Here is a 23414-nt window from a genome sequence, read left to right as displayed (position 1 = left end):
CTGTTTGTTATTTGCTAGGGGAGCCTCCACTGTCTGAGGGCGGCTCAAGAAGCTGAACGTGGAGATTTCTGTTGCTGCCCGTGCCTAATGAGCATTTGATTAGCTTTGTCGAAAATAAACAGAAATTCAAAATGACCCATTCCAAGCCTGTAGAGTCAACCTGGACTGACTCTCCCTATAAGAAGCTTTCAACATGAAGATTCCAGCTTGGCAGGCAGGAGATGCTTTAGTATTTCAGTTGAACCCACTGTAGTTTTTCCAGGGGTAAGACCAGCCACGGGTACAGCTCAGAAGGTTGGTGTTCTAGCACGCTTCTCTAGGTGGAGGCAACATGAGCGTTTCTCAGGTGGCTCTCTCACCAGCGGTGCTCACTGAGCCACTGCACTGAGGCCTCAGCTCCCACTCAGGAAGCTCCTGTCCCTGGTCTGCCATCTGCTAATCTCCTGTTCGTGAGATCAAAGTGGTACTTCTGTTCTGCTTCAAGTGTCACGCCTAAAGAGAGAGTACTATGGGCCTGCATCAGTCAGGGTGTTCAGAGAAATGCAACTAAGAGGATCTGTATATATAGTGAAGGAGATTTATTTTAAAGAATTGGTGCATGCCATTGTGGAAGCCTGGATGTCCAAAATCTGATGGCAGAGGCCAGCAGCAGGCTGGAGACTCAGGAAACAGTTGTGGTTTATATCCACAGGTTCTGCTAGCAAGCCAGGGATAGCTGATGCTACAGATGCAGGGGTAAGGCAGCCTGCTGGCAGAATGCGCTCTTGCTTTGGGAAGGTCAGCCTTTTGTGCTATTTAAGCTTTTGACTGATCAGATGAGGTCCACCTACGTCATGGAGGACAATCTGCTTTATCTAAAATCTACTGATTTAATGTACACCTCATCCAAAAACATCCTCGCAGAAATATACAGAATAATATTGGACCAAATATCTGGGCACTGTGTCCCAGCCAAGTTGACTCATAAAATTAACCATCACAAACCCTTTTTACTAAGTGACAGGAGGGAGCTGTCTCATACTCTGTTCCAGCTGCACCCTTTCTCTGGTGCAGTCACTTCATCGTAGGTACCCCCCACACAGCTTCCTGTGTCCCTGACCTGGTATTGTTTCCCTTGGAGGTCAGTGACGGGGGGTTTGAGGTAGAAGAAGGCGTGCTGGACTAGAAGAGAGTTAGAGGGACACTGAGCTCAAAATCTACTCTCCTCATGAATTCCCAGCCTCTATGTCCAGACCAAGAAAGAGAACTCTAACTGCTCTCGGGTTTCCTTCCACAGCAGCCTTCACCCCCAGGTATTTCCCACCCTTCACCAACATCCTGGCTCTGGAGCCCAAGTTTAGCCAACCACTGTCTCTAAGGAGATACATCTCCAGCTGGTCAGCCCCAGCAGCCCATGGTGTGAGCACAAAACTTCCTGATTCCATGTATGTTGTTGAGTTAGCTATGGGGACATTAGTCATGTTTACTGCTGATGGGAAACAAAGAAAAGCTGTAACCAAGGCCTCACTGTGGTTCTTAACTGTTGCTCACTGACTGTAATAAGGTTATAAAAAGGCCCCAAATAGAAAGTGTATATACAGTCAGAGTAAACAGAGTCAGAGACCAGACTACTCCTACAGGGACAGATGGTGACTTGTCTCCTCCACTGGAACACTTTGTGTACACACCCTCCCTGATGCTGCCTGTATATTTCCTGTTTTATTGAGATACAATTCACATTTCATACCATTCACCCATTTAAAATGTATGACTCAATGGTTTTTAGTATAATCACAGAGTTGTGCAACCATCACCATGAAGAATTTGGAACATTTCATCATCCCCCAAACAAACCCCATACCCATAAACAGCCACTCTGATTGCTTCTTTCCCCCTCAAACTTCCCAGATCCCAGGCAGCCACTAATCTACTTTTTGTACCTTATGGATTTACCTCTTCTGGACATTTCATTAAATGGAATCATACAGTATGCGGTTATGACCAATTTTTACAAACATAAAATTAGCTTAGATCTTGTCATGATGATTAGACCAAGCCCTCACTTCCCAGAGATACCAGTCACATTGCTCATTTCAGTACAATAGGCAAATAAGCATCTAAGCAGTAAGAAAGTCAGATTCTGAATTTCAAGCAGCACTAAGCAGGCAGAAATCCTGGATTCCGTGTAAATCTGACTTACAGTCAAAAGAAAGCTCAAGGGGTGTTTAGTAGACAAGGTACTTGTGATCACATGAAGAGCCTGCTGAACAGTTCTGTCCGGCGGGCCAGGTGGCAAATTTCCTGGAGTCCAGCTGTACCCTTTAAGATGTGTTTCTTGGGAAATTAGTTCTCTTACCTCTTGTAATTCTCTTCCCAAGGAGAATTCAGTAAATATGAAATAGGCATTTTATGTCTATGTCCTGACTGAATAAGAGGAGGACACAGAGGGTGTAAAATCAAATGTGTACAGTATCAGAGCTGGACCCCAGGACCAAAGATCCAGAGCATGCTGCCCCACAATGCGGTGCATTTGGCAGATTCCAAGAAGGAAGTGCCGAGAACCGGAGTCAGTGCTTTGAAATGGTGAGAACAGCTAGCTATTCAAAACAAAGGAAACACTCACTAGCCAGCTCTCAATCGCCTGTCTCTGAGGCCTGTGGTATGATTTTCCATTCTCAGAGTCTGAGAATTATAAAATGTGGCTTAAAAAGAGATGAGTTCTTAAACATAAGAGTTTAAGTATCCCTCTGCCAGTTCATGAGGTTAATTAGGACCCATGTTTGTGACAAAGCTCCCTGTAGAGGTTACAGAAGGCTGGTCCATTGGAAAAAGGTACTGCCCAGATGAGCAAACTTGAGCTTGAAGGGAAAGAATGACTGAGTTTACATAACAGCAATGACCGAAGTGAGAGTGAAAGGAGAAGAGGGTGGAGAATGTCCCTGACGACAGCTCATTCCAAGCACGGCCTGGAAGTCAAATCCTCTCAATAAAGAACTCCGATGACCCCTAAGCTTTGTGCAAAAGTTTCAGTGACAGATCACAGTTATTCCCTCTCCTTCATGCAAATTTATACAAAGCTCAAGTTATTTTCATAGGCCTTAGGAAAATGCCAGATTGCCTTCCCTGATAGCCCATGCTTGGTCAGAGGAATGAAGAAAATAAATCACTCAGTTTATCTAGTCAATTAAGCTGGCAGACAAATACACATTCTAAAAGGAATCTAAACAAGGAAAAATTTGGAACATGGTCATTACTTTATAAACTGCCTTACACTGTTTTGATAATCCCTTGTGATTTCTTCTCTCCCCGTACGCATTTTAATCCTGACGGTGAGGGATGTGTATTTTCCTTCTTGCTGTCATTCACTGTGCCCGGCACACATGGGAGAGAGAACTCTATCATTTTAGGCTGGTGGTTTGAAGCCAAAAACTCACATACAGGCGGGCAATGGTGACACAGGCAGAGGAAGCAAAATTTTAACAAATTAAGCAAATCAGTTTGCGACTAATCAATAGTTAGTTGTAGCATCTTGAAACCCATTCTAAGACCCAAAGTGTTTTAGAAATTAATCCCATGAAATGTGTTGCACATTTTAGTGAACTGAAAGCAAAGTCACAGTTTTACAAGGAATGTATATTTTAATAAATCATGTGTGTAATCCCTTGAAACAGTCTAGAAAAAAATTTTTTTTTCTTGGGTGGGTGCAAACATATTAAATGAAGTTGAAATATGAGGAAAGAAAATGCAAAGGTCCTGTGTTGAAGAAGAGTTTTCTCATTCTGGGAAGGAAAAAACAACAACCCCAAAACGTCATGTGGCTTTCTGAAGTGCTGCAGCCAAAGAAAATACTGCAGATACAAGCTGGAATAACCAAAAAATGGGCAAAAGATCTAAATAGATATTTCTTCAGAGAAGACATACAGATGGCCAGGAGGCACATGAAAAGATGCCCAACATCATCACTAATTATTAGAGAAGCGCAAATCTAAACTTACAAGGTACCACCTCACACTGTCAGAATGGCTATCATTTAAACAATCGACAAGCAATATATGCTGGAGAGGGTGTGGAGAAAAGGGGACCCTCCTACACTGTCCGTGGGAATGTAAATTGGACATTCGCTAATTTCAGAAACCTGCATATTGCTAATAACAGTATGCAGGTTTCTTAAAAACCTAAAAATGGGGACTTCCCTGGTGGTCCAGTGGTTAAGAATCTGCCTTGCAATGTAGGGGACATGATTTCAATCCCTAGTTGGGGAACTAAGATCCCACATGCCATAGGGCAATTGAGCCTGGGCACTGCAACCACAGAGCCTGTGCACGAGTAGAGAGGAAAATGAATACACTGAAATGAATATCCTGAGAGATGCAACAAAGAGCCAACACAACCAAACAAATATTAAAAAATAAATAAATATTAAAAAATAAAACTCATTAAGAGTCAAAGAAAAAAAAGCTCAAGAATATTAAAAAAAAAAACAAAAAACAAAAAACAACCTAAGACTACCATATGATCCAACAATTCCACTCCTGGGCATATATGAGGCGAAAACCATAATTCAAAAAGATACAGGTACCCCGATGTTCACTGCAGCACTATTCACAGTAGCCAGGACATGGAACCTGCCTAAATGTCCATCACAGAGGAATGGTAAAGAAGATACGGTCCATGTATATAATGGAATATTACTCAGTCATAAGAAAGAACAAAATAATGCCATTTACAGCAACATGGATGGACCTAGAGATCGTCATAGTGAATGAAGTAAGTCATACAGAGAAAGACAAATATCATATGATACTGCTTATATGTGGAATCTAAAAAACTGGTACAAATGAACCTATTTACAAAACAGAAATAGACAGTGACAGACGTAGAACACAAATTTATGGTTACCAAGGGGGAAAATGGGGGCGGGGAGGAGGGATAAGTTGGGAGACTGGGATTGACATATACACACTATTATATATAAAATAAATTACTAATAAGAACCTACTGTTTCAGCACAGGGAACTTTACTCAATACTCTGTAATGACCTATATGGGAAAAGAATCTAAAAAAGATTGGATATATGTATATGTATAACCAATTCACTCTGCAGATACAGCAGAACCTAACACAACATTGTCAATCAACTATATTTCAATAAAAATTAATTTAAAAATAAAATTAAAAAGTGAATATATGTATAACTGATTCACTTTCTTGTAAAGTAGAAACTAATACAACATTGTAAATCAACTATATTCCAATAAAAATTAATTTTAAAAACTTAGAAAGTAGAAATTGGGGGATGGAAATACTGACCTTATGGAATTTCATGTTTTAGTTGCCCCTCCCCCGACATGTGGCAGGCCATTTCCAAGTCAGTGGTTCTCATCTAGGATACTTGAGATAGTTACTGCTGCTGCTGCTAAGTCGTTTCAGTCATGTCTGACGCTGTGCGACCCCATAGACGGCAGCCCACCAGGCTCCCCCGTCCCTGGGATTCTCCAGGCAAGAACACTGGAGTGGGTTGCCATTTCCTTCTCCAATGCATGAAAGTGAAAAGTGAAAGTGAAGTCGCTCAGTCGTGTCCAACTCTTAGTGACCCCATGGACTGCAGCCCACCAGGCTCCTCCGTCCATGGGATTTTCCAGGCAAGAGTACTGGAGTGGGGTGCCATAGTTACTAGAAGGTTATTAAAAAGTCAGATGCTGGGGCTCGACTTAGACCTACTGAATCTGGGCCAAGATTTCTGATACTGAATATTTTTAAAAGCTCAACAGGTCATGGTGTTATAGCTGGGTCTGTGGGTTGTACCTTGAAGATACATTGAAGTTGACTGCTGCTATGGACTGTTTCCCTTCCATATGGCTATGCTGACGCCCTAACTCCTGTGATGATATTTGGAAATGAAATCTCTAGGAGATCATTAGTTTAAGGTGGCAGCATTGAGACTGGGGCCCTCGTGATGGGATTAGAGAAGAGACACTCAGACACTCATGCTTTCTCTCCACGTAAGGACACAGCCAGAAGGCTGCTATTTTTGAGCAAGGAAGAAGGCAATCATCAGGAACTGAATCTGCTGACACCTTGATCTTGGACTTTCAGCCTCCACAACAGTGAGAAATAAATGTTGTTTAAGCCACCCCATGTATGGTATTTTGCTGTGGTAACCCTAGCTGACTAAGACAAGCATGCAGTAGATACATGGAGTTTCCCCTGCTCTGTAATGCTGGAAAAGCTGCAGTCATATCATAACACAGTTTTTCAAATAGTTTGAGGTCACATTTTCTATACACATTCAAACTTTTATTATGCTAGGTCTTGGAACACTCATATGTAAATGCTGAATCAAGCATCTAAGCCATGGGTGTGTGGGAATGGATTCGGTAAAGATAAATGCTTTTGAAACTGTTCTAGACAGTCTATTCCTTTTTGTAATACTTAGTATGTTTTTGGTCCTATACTTCATTTGTGTACAGGCTTTCTTTGCCACTAGACCATAAACTAGATTCAGAGGCAGTACCGTGACCAATCCACATCTTACTGTGATCAACCCACATCTGCAGCCTCAGAGTTTAACTGAGTGCCTGCACACAGTAAGTGTTCAATTAATATGGAATGAAATGCTTATTCAGTGAATTGTACCTTCAAACATTTGAAGGATAGTTTTCTGCTCAAAAAAATAAGCAATAACATCAACACCACTTTTGATTACTGGACATTTTCAAACATAAAATCATAAAATAAGCTCCTATACACTCATCACCCTGCTTAAAACATTACCAACCTATGACCAATTATGTTTCAACTATATCCTACCACTTCATGGGCCCCCAGATTACACAAAATACACAATTACTTTGACAAAAACCCCACACCTTACCTCATTTCATCCATATTCTTCAGCATCTATCTCTTTACGATAAAGACCCTTAAAACAAAACAGGACAAACTATAATTACAATAACATTATCAAGCTTGAAAAGATTAATTTTAATTACATAAAATATCCAGTTAGCATTCAAATTTTTCCAATTGTGTCATAAATAAATATTTTTGTTTTGGTCTGTCTGAATCAGGACCCGATGCCCCCAAGGCAAATTTACCTCTTGATCTGTCTCTCAAGTTTTTTAACCAACAAATTTCCCTTCTTTTTCTCCTCTTGCAACTTTTTGTTTGCGTTGTTGAAAAAGCCAGTTTGTTTGTCCTGTAGAGATTTCCACATTCTGGACTTTCCTGATTATATTTTTGTGACATCATGTTCCCCTATCGTGTTCCCTAATCCTGCAAAGTGGTAGGTAGAATGATATCTAGAAGATTGATAAAATTCAGGCCCCACCACCTGCCTGAAAACTGCTTTTCTTTGTAGGGGGTGAGGACAAGAAAGGCTTCTCTTTTTGTTACTATTGTTGCGTAACAAATTATCACTTAGCTCAGCAGCTTAAATTACTACATTTTTAAAATTAATTTATTTTTAATTGGAGGATAATTGCCTTACAATGCTGTGTTGCTTTCTGCCATATATCAACACAAATCAGCTACAGATACACGTATGTCCCCTCACTCTTGAACCTCTCTCCCACCTCCCACCCCATTGTACCTCTTAACTTTTAAATTTTGCTCATGATGTTTTGGGTCAGGAATTTAGAAAGGAAAACAGGTATGGTTTATCTTTGCTTCAGGGTGTCTAGGAGCTTGGTTCAGGCTAAAAACTATACACATACCCCAATACCAATATTACCACTGCAGCATGGAATATAGTTTTAAATTTCTTTATAGTCGGTTATGGGCTGAACTGTGTGCCTCCAAATTTATATGCTGAAATACCTCAGAAAGTGACAATATCTGGAGATGGGGTCTTCAAAGGGGTAATTAAGGTTGAATTCATTAGGGTGGGTCCTAATCCTATGACTGGTGGTGTTATAAGAAGAGGAGATTAAGAGAGACTGCACAGAAGACTGTGTGAAGATGAGAAAATAGCCATCTACACACCAAGAAGAGGAGCCTCAGAAGAAACCGATCCTGCTGACCCCTTGATCTTGGACTTCTAGCTTCTAGAACTGTGAGGTAGGAGAATCCTGTTGTGTAAGCCACCCAGCCTGCAGTATTTTTTTATAGCAGCCCTGGCAAACTAAGACATAGTTCCTTTTATCTTTAGGATATATCACAGTAGGGATAGAGTTAGCTTACTATATTATAAAGTTATTAGAAATAATTCCTTTCTGTATCAGTTCAGTCAGTTCAGTCACTCAGTCATGTCCGACTCTTTGTGACCCCATGAATCGCAGCACACCAGGCCTCCCTGTCCATCACCAGCTCCCGGAGTTTACCCAAACTCATGTCCATCGAGTCGGTGATGCCATCCAGCCATCTCATCCTCTGTCGTCCCCTTCTCCTCCTGCCCCCAATCCCTCCCAGCATCAGGGTCTTTTCCAATGAGTCAACTCTTCGCATGAGGTGGCCAAAGTATTGGAGTTTCAGCTTCAGCATCAGTCCTTTCAATGAACACCCAGGACTGATCTCCTTTAGGATGGACTGGTTGGATCTCCTTGCAGTCCAAGGGACTCTCAAGAGTCTTCTCCAACACCACAGTTCAAAAGCATCAATTCTTTGGCGCTCAGCTTTCTTCACAGTCCAACTCTCACATCCATACATGACCACTGGAAAAACCATAGCCTTGACCAGACAGACCTTTGTTGGCAAAGTAATGTCTCTGCTTTTTAATATGCTAACCCTAACCCATGAACGGTATGAAAAGGCAAAACGATAGGATACTGAAAGAAGAACTCCCCAGGTCAGTAGGTGCCCATTATGCTACTGGAGATCAGTGGAGAAATAACTCTAGAAAGAATGAAGGGATGGAGCCAAAGCAAAAAAATACCCAGTTGTGGATGTGACTGGTGATAGAAGCAAGGTCTGATGCTGTAAAGAGCAATATTGCATAGGAACCTGGAATGTTAGGTCCATGGATCAAGGCAAATTGGAAGTGGTCAAACAGGAGATGGCAAGAGTGAACATCGACATTCTAGGAATCAGCAAATTAAAATGGACTGGAATGGGTGAATTTAACTCAGATGACCATTATATCTACTACTGCGGGCAGGAATCCCTTAGAAGAAATGGAGTAGCCATCATGGCCAACAAAAGAGTACGAAATGCAGTACTTGGATGCAATCTCAAAAACGACAGAATGATCTCTGTTCGTTTCCAAGGCAAACCATTCAATATCACAGTAATCCAAGTCTATGCCCCAACCAGTAACACCGAAGAAGCTGAAGTTGAATGGTTCTATGAAGACCTACAAGACCTTTTAGAACTAATACCCAAAAGATTATTTCATTATAGGGGACTGGAATGCAAAAGTAGGAAGTCAAGAAACACCTGGAGTAACAGGCAAATTTGGCCTTGGAGTACAGAATGAAGCAGGGCAAAGGCTAATAGAGTTTTGCCAAGAGAACACACTGGTCATAGCAAACACCCTCTTCCAACAACACAAGAGAAGACTCTACACATGGACATCACCAGATGGTCAACACCAAAATCAGATTGATTATATTTGCAACCAAAGATGGAGACAGTCTAGACAGTCAGCAAAAACAAGACCGGGAGCTGACTGTGGCTCGGATCATGAGATCCTTATTGTCAAATTCAGACTTAATTGAAGAAAGTAGGGAAAACCACTAGACCATTCAGATATGACCTAAATCAAATCCCTTTCTGTATAGTTGCCAGTAATTCAGTACACAGATTCATTTCCTTTGCTCTCAATCTTTAGGAATTTCTTTTTTTAACCCATCTTGTAAAATTTTTGCTTTATAGTATTTAAAACATAGACATGGTTCCAAAGTCAATCCTACAAAATAAAGAACATTGGAGAAGTCAAGTCTTCTGTATATTTTTCTCCTCTTCACTTGACCCCCTTCTCCTTGAAGATAACCAGTTTTACTAGTGTTTGGTTTATATTCCATACATATAAGTAATTCCCTTCTTCAGATAATACTAGTATACTCTACATGCTGTTGCACATCTTGTTTTTGTCACTTAACAATATATTCCAGAGATCATGTGGATACACAAAGCCGCTTCTTTTCCACAGCTGCACAGTACTCCATTTGTGTAGATCCCTTTCTAGATGGACATCTGTGTTGTTTTCAGTCTTGTGCTATTACATAAAGTAGTTTCTTTGGCTGACTGAGACTTTAGGATAAAATCCGATTAACCCTGCCAACATCCTACATCCACCCCTGTCTCAAAGTGAGTTACTGCTAGTTTACCCTGATTGCTAAGATATTCCATCTTCCATTCTTTCTTACCTTATTTGGCATAGGAAATCCTTAGCATGAGTAACTCAAAATTCTATATTCAAAATAATACTCATTGGGTGTTTGAAGAAAAAAAGCAGCAATTTCTAGTTCTGTGGGTTACTTACTATTTTGCAACTTTGTCTCCTCGCCCTCCGTCCCTCCTTCCTACCCTAAGCAAGACCAAAGTCAGGGATTGTAGGAATGCTTCTGGTTCAGCATTCCTTACATCTAGATGAGGAGTCAGACCACATCTCAGGTACCATCTCCCCATTGCTGATGTGGAGAACAATCTGCCAGTTCACTTACTTATTCAGTAAATATTTAATGAATGTGTGCTGTGTGCTAGGTGCTAAAGACAAAGTAGTGAACCGGATAACCTCATTATCTATCTTCCTGGAGCTCAGACAGTGGTCCTTAGGTTCTGTGACTGGCTCAAGCCATTTTGGTCCACACATAAAACAGCACTTAGTTATCCTTCCCAAGGAGCTCACAGCTTCGAGAATATCATCATCTTCCCAAGGTCAACACTAGACTGAGACTTTCTCCTCTTTGTATGAAAGTGATGGCATGCTCAGTCCTTTCAGTCACGTCTGATCTTTGCGACCCCATGAACTGTAGCCCACCAGGCTCCTCCATCCATGGGATTCTTCAAGCAAGAGTACTGGAGTGGGTGGCCATTCCCTTCTCCAGGGGATCCTCCAGACCCACGTCTCCCACATTACAGGCAGATTCTTTACCATCTGAGCCACAAGGGAAGCCCGGAAAGTGACAGGAAAAAGCCCAAAATGTTTGGCAGTACTTTCAAGGCTTCACTCTCAGGTGGCCAGATTGTAGATCCAATGGGAGCAATTGCTCTAATTTTAATGGATAGTAGTGAGGCTTTCCTTTACATGCCTCTTCTAAATCAATCATGTCTCGGTCTTAATTTTGCATTTATTTTGCTGTGACTCCCAGATTCTTTTTATAAGAGCAACAGTCACCATTCATTGAATATTAAATATGCTCCAGGCTTCGTGCTAAGTCTTTTCCACTTAAATCATGTAGTTACCTCCAATTATAAGGTAGGTACTATTATTATTGGGTTTTCCAGGTGGCTCACTGGTAAAGAATTCACCTGCCAATGCAGGAGATGTGGGTTTGATACCTGGGTTAGGAAGATCCCCTGGAGAAGGAAAAGGATACCCACTCCAGTATTCTTGCCTGGGAAATCCCATGGACAGAGGAGCCTGATAGGCTACAGTCCATAGGGTTCCTAAAGAGTCAGACGTGACGAGATTAAGCAACATTACTGTTATGAGGAGCACACTGAGGTTTAGAGATGTTAAATAACATGCCAAGGTCACACATCTAATAAGGGCAGACACAGAGAAATCAGACTGTGCGGCAGGTAAGGCAGTCTCTACTATGACTAATAGGCTATAACTAGAAAAATAATAGTAACAACTAAGTTTTATTGAGCACTTAACTATTGTACCAAGTACTAAGTGTTTACGCATATTTATGGGGCTTCTAGGGTGGGAAAAAAGTTCTTCCTCACCCCTGATATGTCCTTCCACATGGCTGAAGCACTTCTGGCATAAAATTTCTAACCTCTCCTTTTTCCTTGACTCACTCCTCCCTAGGAGTGGGGAAGGACAGGAGGCCAGGAAAGGGGGAGGAGCAGCAGTTTCTCCGTGGTGAATATGTGGGTAGGAACCCCAAATGCGTAGCTCAGCCTCTCTCTTCTTTCTCTCTGCAGCAGGTCTCCTCCAGAGCCCCTATTGGTTCTCTTCTCCCCTAAAGCGTGGTTTTCAGGGAGAGTTCACAGCTGGGCGGCCTGCCCCAGCCTGCGTGGGCACCTAGCCTAATTCTGGGGTTCACTTAACTACACATATAAACCACTGACTTCAATAGAAAACCTAGGAGAGTAAAGTTGATATTTTGATTCCATTTATTTGAGTTGTTCCTCTCCATTTCTTAACTACTCAGAGCTTTGTAATGGATGAGGGGTGTCTTTATTATATCCTCTTGAAACCTCAACATTTTCAACCCATTTAATCCTAGTAAGACTTCCATTAAAAAAGTACTCTTATCCTCTCAGATGAGGAAACGAAGCAGTCCTCATTTGGCCTCTCCCTTGAAGGATAAATATTTGCTCTTAGTTCAGGATCAGAAGAAACTAAAGCACGTGAGAAAGAAAGTCTGCAAACTGTTAAAGCTATACAAACAGAAGGCCATAGAGCGGTGGTTCTGGGTCTGACGCTGGCAGTGGGACTCGGATTAGTTAACTTTCCTGCTTCCGGTTCCTTTATCAGTAAAGCGAGGGCTACGAGCGGCTGCCGGTTGCAGCTTGGTCCTGCTCTACCGTTCAGACTGTGAATCAATGGTGACTCGCCATTGACTGTTTCCCCTGGCTTCCTTTGCGTCATTGTGGACTTTTGGATGCTGACTTTTCCTTTGATCGAGCTGGGCCCAGTCTCTGGGGGACACGAAGTGCTTGAGGCTCCCCCTTCCGTAACCGGCTGTGCCTTCTGAGGTTTGCTGCTTGGTTGCTTTTGGTTGCGCGGCAACATAACACACGCCCACACTTCCGGTCCTGAGAGCCGGATCTGCTGTCGTCGGGCTGTCGTTGAAGGGGCTTCCCCCACCCTGCTGCATTTCCTTGCTTCCTCACAAGGGCCAGATAATGGCGAGAGAGACCCCCTAGTCATTCCTAGGAAGTTGTGGGCACTGAAAAACATGCACACCTACACCAGGTCACTATTAGGAAGAAAAACCTCAAGAGATCCAGGCTTAAAGCCTGGTTTGGAACAGTGAGTTCTGCCGTTGCAAAAGCCTGTCCTTTCAATGGCACCGTGAAATCTCTTTGAGTCACCAGGTTCTGGGGGGATGGAGGCCATGTGGCAGGCCTACACTATGTTTCATCTGATTCCGAAACTCTGGTGGTTTAACACCGGAAGACAGCAAAATAGCAAAGAACGGAAGTGGAAAAAACATTTTGCCTAGTGGAAACTACCTCTCCTTCACCTGCATTCCTCCAAAACAGCAGTCAAATTAGCACAGATACCTCCTTTTGGCGGGGGCGGGGGGAGGGGGGAGGGGGGATGGGCATCCCCAGATGGTGCCTCCCCAGAAAGGACTTTGTTGATGAATTTGATACCCCAGTTCTTCAGAGGAGTTCTAAAGGCTTAATTAGAGGAACCTGAGGTTGTGTCTCCCTGCTTCCATAACAAGATAGGTCACTCTCTTGCATTTTTTAAGAAAAGAAATTGCAGTGGGGTTGGGACACAAGAATAGAGCCAGAGCCAAGTTCTAAACCAGCCAAAGGAAATGTTTACATGCTGGGAAGTATTGGGACTACTCCTCCATAGGGAGGAACAGTGATGTGTTTGGTTTGACCAAGGGCAACAGAGGAATAAGACAAGCACAGGTTTTGAAAGTGCAAAAGGGTGGGGAGGTCAGTGTGTACCAGAGGGAAAAGAACAGGCAGTCAGGATAAGAAAGACTCCTCTGTCCTTCCGAACTTTGCCCTCATAGGACCTGTCCCCACCCGCCACCAGCAGACACTTCCTCACTTCGGTGGGGGAGGGATGCTGTGACCCTCTGTGGCATTATTCCCAGGATGAAAAATATGGGTGTTGGCAACCATATCAAAGGCCTGGAATTGTTCAGAAATCTTTACACCTCTGATCACCAGACTGCAGAGCCCAAGGGCCATTCAAGGCCTGTGGAAACTTTGGAACAATGGACTTGGCCCCCTGCCTATCTGTTTCCCTGGCTTTCTGACAGACGTATTGGGCTCCAGACCAATCACCAACTTGCTGATCTCCTTCAAGCTGGTTCTCACTAGTTAAAGTCTATGCTAAAGCCAACAGCAGTTAGAGACGGAGAGCTGAGGTTAGTGCACTCCACTCTTCTGCGACTGAAACTAGCCGGACTGAGTGAGGTACTCGCCTCAGTACACAATTTAAGGGAGTGACAAGAAACTCAATAACCAAGATAAATAATATTTAATATAATTAAAATGTTTTCTGATATTTTGTTCATCGTGGATTATTTTGCATTAGTTCTGATTTTTTTAAATGATTAATCCAAATATTATTAATCTTAAAATTACTGAGGTTTTTGGTGCCCCCTTAAATTTTATACCTTGCGGGGAGTACCTTAAATCATCTCACCCTAGACTCTAGCCCTGATGAGAAATGATTCACAAAGGGTTAAAAATAGGAGATGTGGAAAAGCTCTGTGAAGATTAATCAGGAGGTGAGGCTCCTTCAGAAGGTGTGGAAAGTGTGGCCCTGATATCCCAGGCCTGGATACTGAAGTTGGGTGAAAATATGAGAAAAGTCAGCCTTGTTACAGAGAATTCTGCCAGGGAATACAGCTGGAAAGTTCTCCCCCAGGGGTTTGTCCAGTCCACCTGAAACTGTTCACAGGGAGGCTGGGGCAAGTGTTAGCAGTAGGTTGTTGCCTACTTGTATCATCTGAGAAGGATTGAAAAATTTCCTTTTCCACAAGATCACAAAGGGTACACCATAGTAGAGTGGTCAGTCCTTTGGCTCTTGAAGTTGTTTTGGTTTGAAAGAAATTGCCATTGTTATGTTTAAAAACGACTGGACTATATAATGATCTTTTACTTTTATGTAGTTTGTTTCACTTTTTTCTATTTCATATTCAGTGCTCCCATTTCATTTCATTTATGTTTTCCAACTTCTCCATCTCTCTTTTTTCATGTTCTTTCTGAAGCCTTTATCAAGCATAGTAGAAAAGCTTTTGTATACATATACATACATAATAAATATAATATATATTTTAGAAAACTTAGGAATTTTTGCCTAACTAAAAATTTATGACATTTTGATTCTACTTGTTTGACTTAGTATGAAGAGAATGCTAGATTTCTAATTTTAAAAAGATGTGCAACAAGCGACAAAGGTTTACTGTATCGTGCAGGGAACTATAGTCATTATCTTGTAATAACCTATAATGGCAAATAATATCAAAAATAATATATGTGTATATGTATAACTGAATCACTTTGTTGTGCACCTGAAACATTGTAAGTCAACTATACTTCAATAAAATATATATATTAAGAAAAAAATAATAAAGAACCTGCCCTTATAATACAACAATCTCTGTGGCAAACAATTATTGGTAGAGATCTTAGCAGAAACAGACTTACTCATTCATTCATTCATTCAACAAACATTTACTAAGCACCACAAACCAGACTAGAGTAGGATCTACCTTGCCCAATATAACAGAAATGACAGATAGGAATGTGAACTGAGTATACCAAGGTCAGGATCAAGGGCAGGGCAGGATGGCAGAAGGACCCCTCATTCAGTTCAGATCTCCTTCCATCTGGGACTATGGTGTGTAAGGAAGAGGAGGACTCAGGGAAGGCACCTGCCTGGGATTACAGAAAGGGACAGAGAGAACTCTCAAAACACCCTCCATCCGTCTCGCAGATCTGTGCCTGGGCTTTGCAGGACTAAGCATGACCTTAATTTGCAGAGGTCTTGCTGCACAACTCCAGGGGTGCCATTCTCCTAGAATATAGTGGCTTTGGACAGGATGGAGGGTTCTGTCCTGGCACAGTGAAGACAGTCTCTGAGAGGGAGCTGAGTTTGCCCCTGAAGGTATGTCACTGAGCATCTGTGGGCCTGTGCACCAGGAATCCTGACCCTTGTTGGGGGGCGGTCAGTGGGGGGGTGGAAGAGGAGCTCAGATGGGTCCCACCTCTTGGATTTCTTCCCAGGGCTGACCTGACACTATGAGAGTTTGTTGGGCTTTGTGGCCCTGGCCTAGCTTCTTGGGTGAGACAGGGGCTGTGACCTTAGTTAGGCAGCCTCCCTGGGATACAGAAGCCATTCCGCTGGTGCTCTCCAGGATGTGCTTCCCAGGGGAGGTGGCCCGGGACCTAATCACTGGTCAGGAAGCCTGGGAAATGACAGGAGAGGGGACGCCAGGAATGTTTTAGGTCCCTGAAACCTCTCTCTCTTTTTAAACAATTAACCAACAAACTTGTATGCAGTGCTTTTAAACACACCTTCCTGTTCCCTTTTCATGACAACTCTGTTATGAGAGGTTCTATTATTTTATTCCTGTTTTCCAGCTGCGGAAATTGAGTCCCAAGAGGTGACATAATGTCCAGATAAGACAGTGAGTAAATGGAAAAGTTGGGATTGAATGTTACATTGGTGCCTCTTTCCCTGTGTCACTCAGGTCCTGTGACCCAAATGCTCCTAGACCTCAGACCAGAACCCGGGGTCACCCTTTCCTCCTCACACACGACCCCTGGCGGAGAGTGTTTCTACCTGAGAAAGGGGCTCCATCTGCTCATTTTCCCTCTCTCCCTGCCACTGTCCTAGTTCAAGCCATACTCATCATTCTCCTACCACTCCTGTAGTCCCTTGGTTTTTGTTTATTTTTTCCTCTTCATGCTGGCTGTGTGTCTTTGAGCAAGTTCCTCAACCCCTCAGGGCCTGTGCATTATCTCCTTAAAAGGGAACTGAGACTAGGGCCACCACTGGGCTATGCTAAGATCAGGCAAGAGAATTATAAATGTGAGACTCACGTGTAATTTATAAACTTTTCTAGTCACCATATTTAAAAAGGCAAAAAAGAAATAAGTGAAATTAATTTTAGTAATATAATCTATTTAACACCACATATATACACAGTATCCATTTTAAAGGGGCTTTCCTGGTGGCTCAGATGGTAAAGAATCTGCCTCCAATGCTGCAGACCTGGGTTTGATCACTGAGTCGGGAAGATCGCTTGGAGAAGAGAATGGCAGCCCACTCTATTATTCTTGCCTGGGAAATCCCATGGACTAAGGAGCCTGGTGGGCTACAGTCCATGGTGTCGCAGAGTCAGATTCCGCTGAGCAACTAACACTTTGTCTTTAGTATTTTAAAATATTAACATTTATGTTCATTTATTTCATAACTAAGTTTTCCAAGTCCAGTATGTATTTCACTCTAGCTACGTGTCTCAGTTTGAAGGACTAGTCACATTTCCAGGGTCCAGTAACCACTTGTGGCCAGTGGCTCCTGTCCTGGGCAGTATAGGCTTCAAGGGCTCAGAGCAAGGGCCTGGTGTGTCCGTGTGTGCTCGGCCAGGGGCCTGCTGGCTGTATACAGCGTCACAGCTGTTCCATGGCCCCAGGCCCCAGGCACACGCTTCCTCCTGAGATCATGGCTTCTGCTCTTGCTGTTCCCTGCCTGCTGCCTTCACCATAGGAGGTTATGGGGCTGACTCCAGGGGGCAGAAGTTCTGTCTCGTTTCCTGCCAGCTGCCAGCCTGAATGCGAGGCCCAACACTCCTTAGTTTTCTTGTCTGCTCATGGGAAGCCCTTCCACTCAGCGAACCTAATTATATCCAATCAATCTTCAAACAATGAGCGTGTCTGGTGAGGCTCCCGGGGTGGGAGAGCATATTTTGGGTAAGGAGGTTCAGGAAATTCCCCTTTGAGTCAGGAGAAAAGGCCTGTCCACATCCCCAGCCCCATGATGCAGAGGAGGGAGGTGCCAGAATCCACAGTGGAAGGAGGTGATTAGGAAGCGGTTTCTGGGCAGAGCGCCGAGCCTCTGCAGAGTTTAGGCTGTCCTTCCATTTCTTTCATTTTAAAAGAGTTTGCCTAGAAGCATCTGGAGCCTGGAAGGACACTCTGCCCTTCAGTGGGGTTTCCTGCTCCCATCCCCAGTGCTGCCCGCCTCTGCCCAAGCACAGAAGCGGAGTACTCTCTTTAGAGAGCTGTGTCCAACTGCTGGCCCTCAGCCTCGGCTCAGCTGCTGCCAGGGGCTACTCATGCTGGGGGGTCCACTGCTCTCCTGCCCAGAGCATCTCCATGGCTTGGCTTTGCCTTCCTCCTGTTGCTCAGGAACCCAGCTGTACGCATTTGCTGGGGCTGCCCTAGCAAAGCACCACAGACTGGCTGGTTTATCTTAAAAGAAAGTTACTGTCTCCCAATCTGGAGGCCAGAGGTCAGAAATCAGGGTGTGGACAGGGTGGGTTCCTCCTCTGAGCTGTGAGGGAAGGACCTGTTTGAGGCCTCTGTCCCAGCTGCTGGCGGCCTCTGGAATTCCTTGGCTTATGGGTGATGTCCTTTCAGTGTCTCTAGGCTTGACTTCCTCAGGGTCCACATATCCTTTTACAAGGAGCCCAGTCAAGCTGGATTGGGATCCACTCTAATGACCTCATTTAGCTTGTTTATCTTGGTAAAGACCCTTTCCAAACAAAGTCACTTTCTGTGGTACTAAGAGTTAAGATTAAACGTGTGAATTTTGGCGGAGGGACGCAATCCACTTTATAACACTAGCCTAAGCTCTTCTGGAAGAGAAGAGGGAACGTGGGAACCAAGGAGGTGACTGAGCCTCTGAGCTCTCCAGGGCCAGTGACCGTGTCTTCAAGCCTGTAGTGTATCCCATAGAGCTGCCAGGATAATTACCCATAACTACCAAACCAGCTCACAGAAACTCAGAATTGCCTGGGGCTGCAGCCAATACAGTGACCAACAAAACTCTGCCCCTGCCCTTTAGGAAATGTAATCCAATAGGAGAGATAATCAAGTAATAAAATACAGGGAGAGAAAGGTATGGAGAATAAAGCCATAGAAGTGGGAATACTTTCTTGCGGTTCAGAGATAAGTGAAAGATTCATGAAGAATTGCTTTGATGAGAGAAGCTTGGCAGACCCTTTGAAGGCAGAGATGAGACCAGCTGGGCACTCCTGGGGTGGAATTCCAGGGAAAGGTGGGCATTCCAGGGAGGACTGGACTGCTTGGACATGAGTGGAAGCAGCTGGGGACAGGGTGGGAGAGCAGGACAAAGCCTGCTCGTGGTGGGCTTTTCTTGCCAGGCCAGGAGGCCCGTGGGGTGTTCTGTAGCAGGAGCACCACATAAAGCAAATCACTCCTTAGGGATATACATCTGGTTGGTGAGAATGGACTGGGAGGGCTTAAGGTGGTGGAGAAGGGCAGGGGAGGGCTTGCAGGAGTCTGGGGAAAGGCCTGAGTTAGGGCAGGTGCTGTGGAAATGCAAAGAGAGGGTTGGGAGTGGGGAAGTGGAAAGGAAGAGCCCAGAGAACATGATGCCCAGGTGTGGGAGAAAAGAGAGCAAAGACAAAGATGGCTTCAGCTTTTCAAGTCTGGGCAATTCAGAGAGGGCGGGTACCCGTTCAGGGCAGGAAGCAAGGAAGTCAGGGTGTGGCTGTGCTGCTCCCTGCAGACACACCCTGCCGGGGGGGAGACTTCCCCTCCTCCCGCCTCCCTACAATTGCTAAAAGCAGGAGTAGCCTCCCCTGACCCCACTTCGTCTCTTTTTTTCCCTCAGAAGCTGTGTCTTAATCAGTTAAAGGTGCTCTGTTGTCTCAAGGGTGTTCTTAATGTCGTAATGAGGAAATGAGAGAAGGGAAGGACGTGAAAGCAATATCAGGGAGACTATGAAAAATGACGAGGTTTCGGTGGTGTAAAATAGATATCTGACAACATCAGCCCACAGCTGGCTCAGTATCCACAGAACACCTCTGACACTGGCATCCTCCTTTTGAGGCAAAACAGACACTTGTATTTAGTCCCCAGGTCCTGGTTTTTCTCCAGAACCTGAAATGTATGAGACGTAACTAGTGTCTCCTTATGAAAACTTCTCATCTCCTATGTGTATAGGCTCTGGAACATGCCTGTGCAGTGTGTGTGCACATGTGTGTGTGTGTACTGTGTTCCCTGCTTAGTATCTCTTCGTCCCTACCCTATCTCAGCCCTCTCCCACTGCTAGCAAGTTCCAGGGCCCCCAGCCTAATCGGGCAGAAACTCTAGTATGGATAGGGAGATACCAACAGTGTAGCTGGATAATCACTCTCTGCTAATAAAGATGCTGAAAATGAGATCTAGCTGACGCCACCTTTTTTGTCTCAGCCGTGATCTGTTATCTCTGAGGGCTGAGGTGTGGGGTGAGCTCAGTTAAGAGATGAGGTTGGGGCCCTGACCACACCTGTTTCTGGACGGGGCTCACACAGGAAAACATCTGGAAACATCATGAGGTTGAGTATAACACAGCACAGTGTACAAAAGGCTAAGCAGTCAGCCTGATGGAGACAATGGAGTTGAAAACTATAAAAGGCTGGGATATCACCCCTTCTGGTTTCAGCATCTGCCACTTCATAAAAGGATTTAAATTCCATAAGAAATGATCCAAATGGACTGCGGTAGGGGAGTGGCGAAACCATTACCTTTTATCCATATAATAAAACACACTACAGTCATTAAAAGGGAGTGGCAAAAGTGATTATACTGACATGGAAAGATGTTTATAATCTGTTGTTGAGCATATACTGTAGTAGCTAATTTGTGTGTGTGTGTGTGAAAAGCATATATAAACTCAATGTTGAAACTGTTTATGACCTAGCTGTATTGTGGGTGACTTATGTCCAAGTTGTATTATGGGTGATGTTTCTCTCTTTTTCTTCCTTTTTTTTTGTTCTTCAATGAAAATATAGTGCTTGTGAAATTTGAAATAGATATAATGACTTATCAGTTATTTAAAATTATTTAATATATGCCCTCAGAAATACTTCGTTGGTGCTTAATTAGAGAGTAGCCTTAGGTGAGGAGCATTTCCTGACTATGCGGGGGTCCCCCCCAGGCCCTCTCCTCATGGCTTCCCATCTCAAAGCTCCTGTCAGCAGGACTGCTCTCCTGAATCCTGCTGGGGAGGCTGTGGGGATAAGCATCACTGCCTTCATCAGGAGAGGAAGGGGGTCTTAGGCAGGTTCAGTGACTCTTACTGTGAAATCCCGTTACTTGGGTCCTATAGGAGGTAAGGATTGGCCTTTCTTTCTCTCTTCTCCTGTTTTCCAGCTGCTTCTCTCATGAATAGGTTTCCTTCCGGTTTCAGTCCCATGACTTTGCCCTCCCAGTGCTATTGTACCCAGGCCAGCTGGTGAGCAGGACTGGTTTTTAGGGTTACAGAGTCTTCAGGCCACATGGGTTAAGTGCCACGGGAAAGGCAGAAACAAAGTTAGAAGGTCACCGGGAAATCAGGGGGCCGGGGCCAGGGTGAAAGGAGGTGGGCCTCCCTGTACTGCATGATTGGAGGGCCTGTGCTAAGGGGGCAAGTCATGCTCAGGAACTTGAGTGCAAGGTTCCTGCAGCAAAACTCTTAGGGCCGGAAGAACATCCAGCTGTTCTTCAGACAGCTGTGCAGATTTTTGTCACTGCTCTGAAGGGTTAAAGTGGGTCAGACCCACCTGTTCAGCCCCACCTTGCCCTCCATGGGGCACCATGGCTGCAGGTGAGGGTACTCTGCTTTCTGTAGCACCTGCAGTGATCAGAGCCAGAACTTTGGTGCAGCCTTAGACACTGTTGGGTGGTAGGATGGCTTGTTCTTTGTGAGTTTTTACTATGACCCAGCTATCAGTGTTTCATCTGGGGAAATCTGACCTGAAGAAAAGGGACTACCCAAGGACACCCAGATTCCCCAGGGCCTCAGGCTGCAGCCTCTCGACTCTTCTTGACTGCTCTGCTTTTTCTTTTCTAAGGACAGAAGAATTCCAACAAACCAACTCCAGGGGGTTCAGCCAGAAAATAGGGAGCAGTGGTTACAAACTCTGCCTGTGACCCTGGGTTACTTATATAATTTCTCTGAGTCCCAGTTTCTTCATATGTAAAAAGAAAGACTAATGGTATATGATTTGGAGTTGTTGTGAAATAATGTATCTTAAAGAATTTAGAGGACAGCACTGGGAGGCTCTAAACAGGGATGGACTAGAAAAACATGTAACAACTGGTAAGGGCAGAGACAGCTGCTCTCATCAGAACAGAGGGCAGGGCTGCTGGAGCAGGCTCCGGAGAACCACTGGGTGCCAGGTGTTAACTCATTACCTGCTGGATTGTGGGGAGACTCCAGAAACTAGCTGGGGTGATGAGAAGGGTAATGCTGTGTGTCCACAAGTATGAAGTTACTTCAGTATTTTTAACTGTCAAGTATGTGAAGAGTTGACTCATTGGAAAAGACTCTGATGCTGGGAGGCATTGGGGGCAGGAGGAAAAGGGGATGACAGAGGATGAGATGGCTGGATGGCATCACCGACTCAATGGATGTGAGTTTGAGTGAAGTCCGGAGGTTGGTGATGGACAGGGAGGCCTGGCGTGCTGTGATTGATGGGGTCGCAGAGTCGGACACAACTGAGCGACTGAACTGAACTGATGGCAGCATACCACCTGAATATTGATTGTAATCCTGAATGTCAACTGTTAATTATTCATTAGGATAAATAGATATTAGCTACAGGACTTTGAAAGCTATCAGGTTGTCCAAAAATTTCACTTGGGTTTTTCTGTAATATGTTATGGAATAGATTCCCTCCTTCCCACTATATGTGTGTGTGCACTGACAAACAGACAGACAGACAGACACACACACACACACTCACAGAACATCTTAACCTTTAAGGCAGAAAACCCAGAAAGGTAAAGGACCGACATGTGTGAGACTTGGACTGCTGCTGCTCAGATGTGCGGTCTCAGGGTCTGGAGCGTGTGGGTGCCCGCAGCCTGTCCAGAAGGTATTACCTTCTGACGAGCCTTGCAGGCCCTCTCTGCCTCATGTGGGTTTGGCAGAGTTCACACTGCAGTGCCAGGGAAGGTTGGGTGGGATACGGGAAAACCTCCTTGGGCTCTGGCGGCAAATCAAGGTGTTTTCTGCTAGTTTGCTGCAGCTGATGCTAAGTCACGGCAGTCGTGTCCGACTCTGTGTGACCCCATAGACGGCAGCCCAACAGGCTCCTCTGTCCCTGGGATTCTCCAGGCAAGAACTCTGGAGTAGGTTGCCATTTCCATCTCCAATGCATGAAAGTGAAAAGTGAAAGTGAAGTTGCTCAGTCATGTCCGACTCTTCGCGACCCCATGGACTGCAGCCCACCAGGCTCCTCCTAGGACTGCCTTAACCCAGTATCACACACTGGGCGGCTTAAACAAGAGGAAGTCATTTCCTTGCAGTTGCGGAGGCTAGAAGTTCCAGATGAAGGTGCCCTCCTTCCAGGGGATCTATTCCTGGCCTCCCTCGTTGTCTTGCAGATGGCTGTGTTACACACCATTTTCCTTGGGGGTGTGTCTGCGTCCACACCTTCTCTTTTTACAAGAATTCCAGTCACCT

General features: G+C 44.4%; 1 long non-coding RNA gene across 1 annotated transcript in view; it reads right to left on the bottom strand.

Annotated features, from left to right (window-relative positions):
* The window catches only part of LHFPL3, a 658997-nt gene that overhangs the window by 10397 nt on the left and 625186 nt on the right, over positions 1-23414 (bottom strand). The window contains exon 3 of the long non-coding RNA XR_006553063.2: positions 6855-6902. This is a non-coding gene — a long non-coding RNA (LHFPL tetraspan subfamily member 3). The remainder of the gene's footprint in view (positions 1-6854; positions 6903-23414) is intronic.

Source organism: Bubalus bubalis, chromosome 8 (assembly GCF_019923935.1).
Source record: "Bubalus bubalis isolate 160015118507 breed Murrah chromosome 8, NDDB_SH_1, whole genome shotgun sequence".
NCBI classification, from domain to species: Eukaryota; Metazoa; Chordata; class Mammalia; order Artiodactyla; family Bovidae; genus Bubalus; species Bubalus bubalis.
Note: the sequence above shows the minus strand (reverse complement) of the source record. Positions and strands in the feature narration are given on the sequence as shown.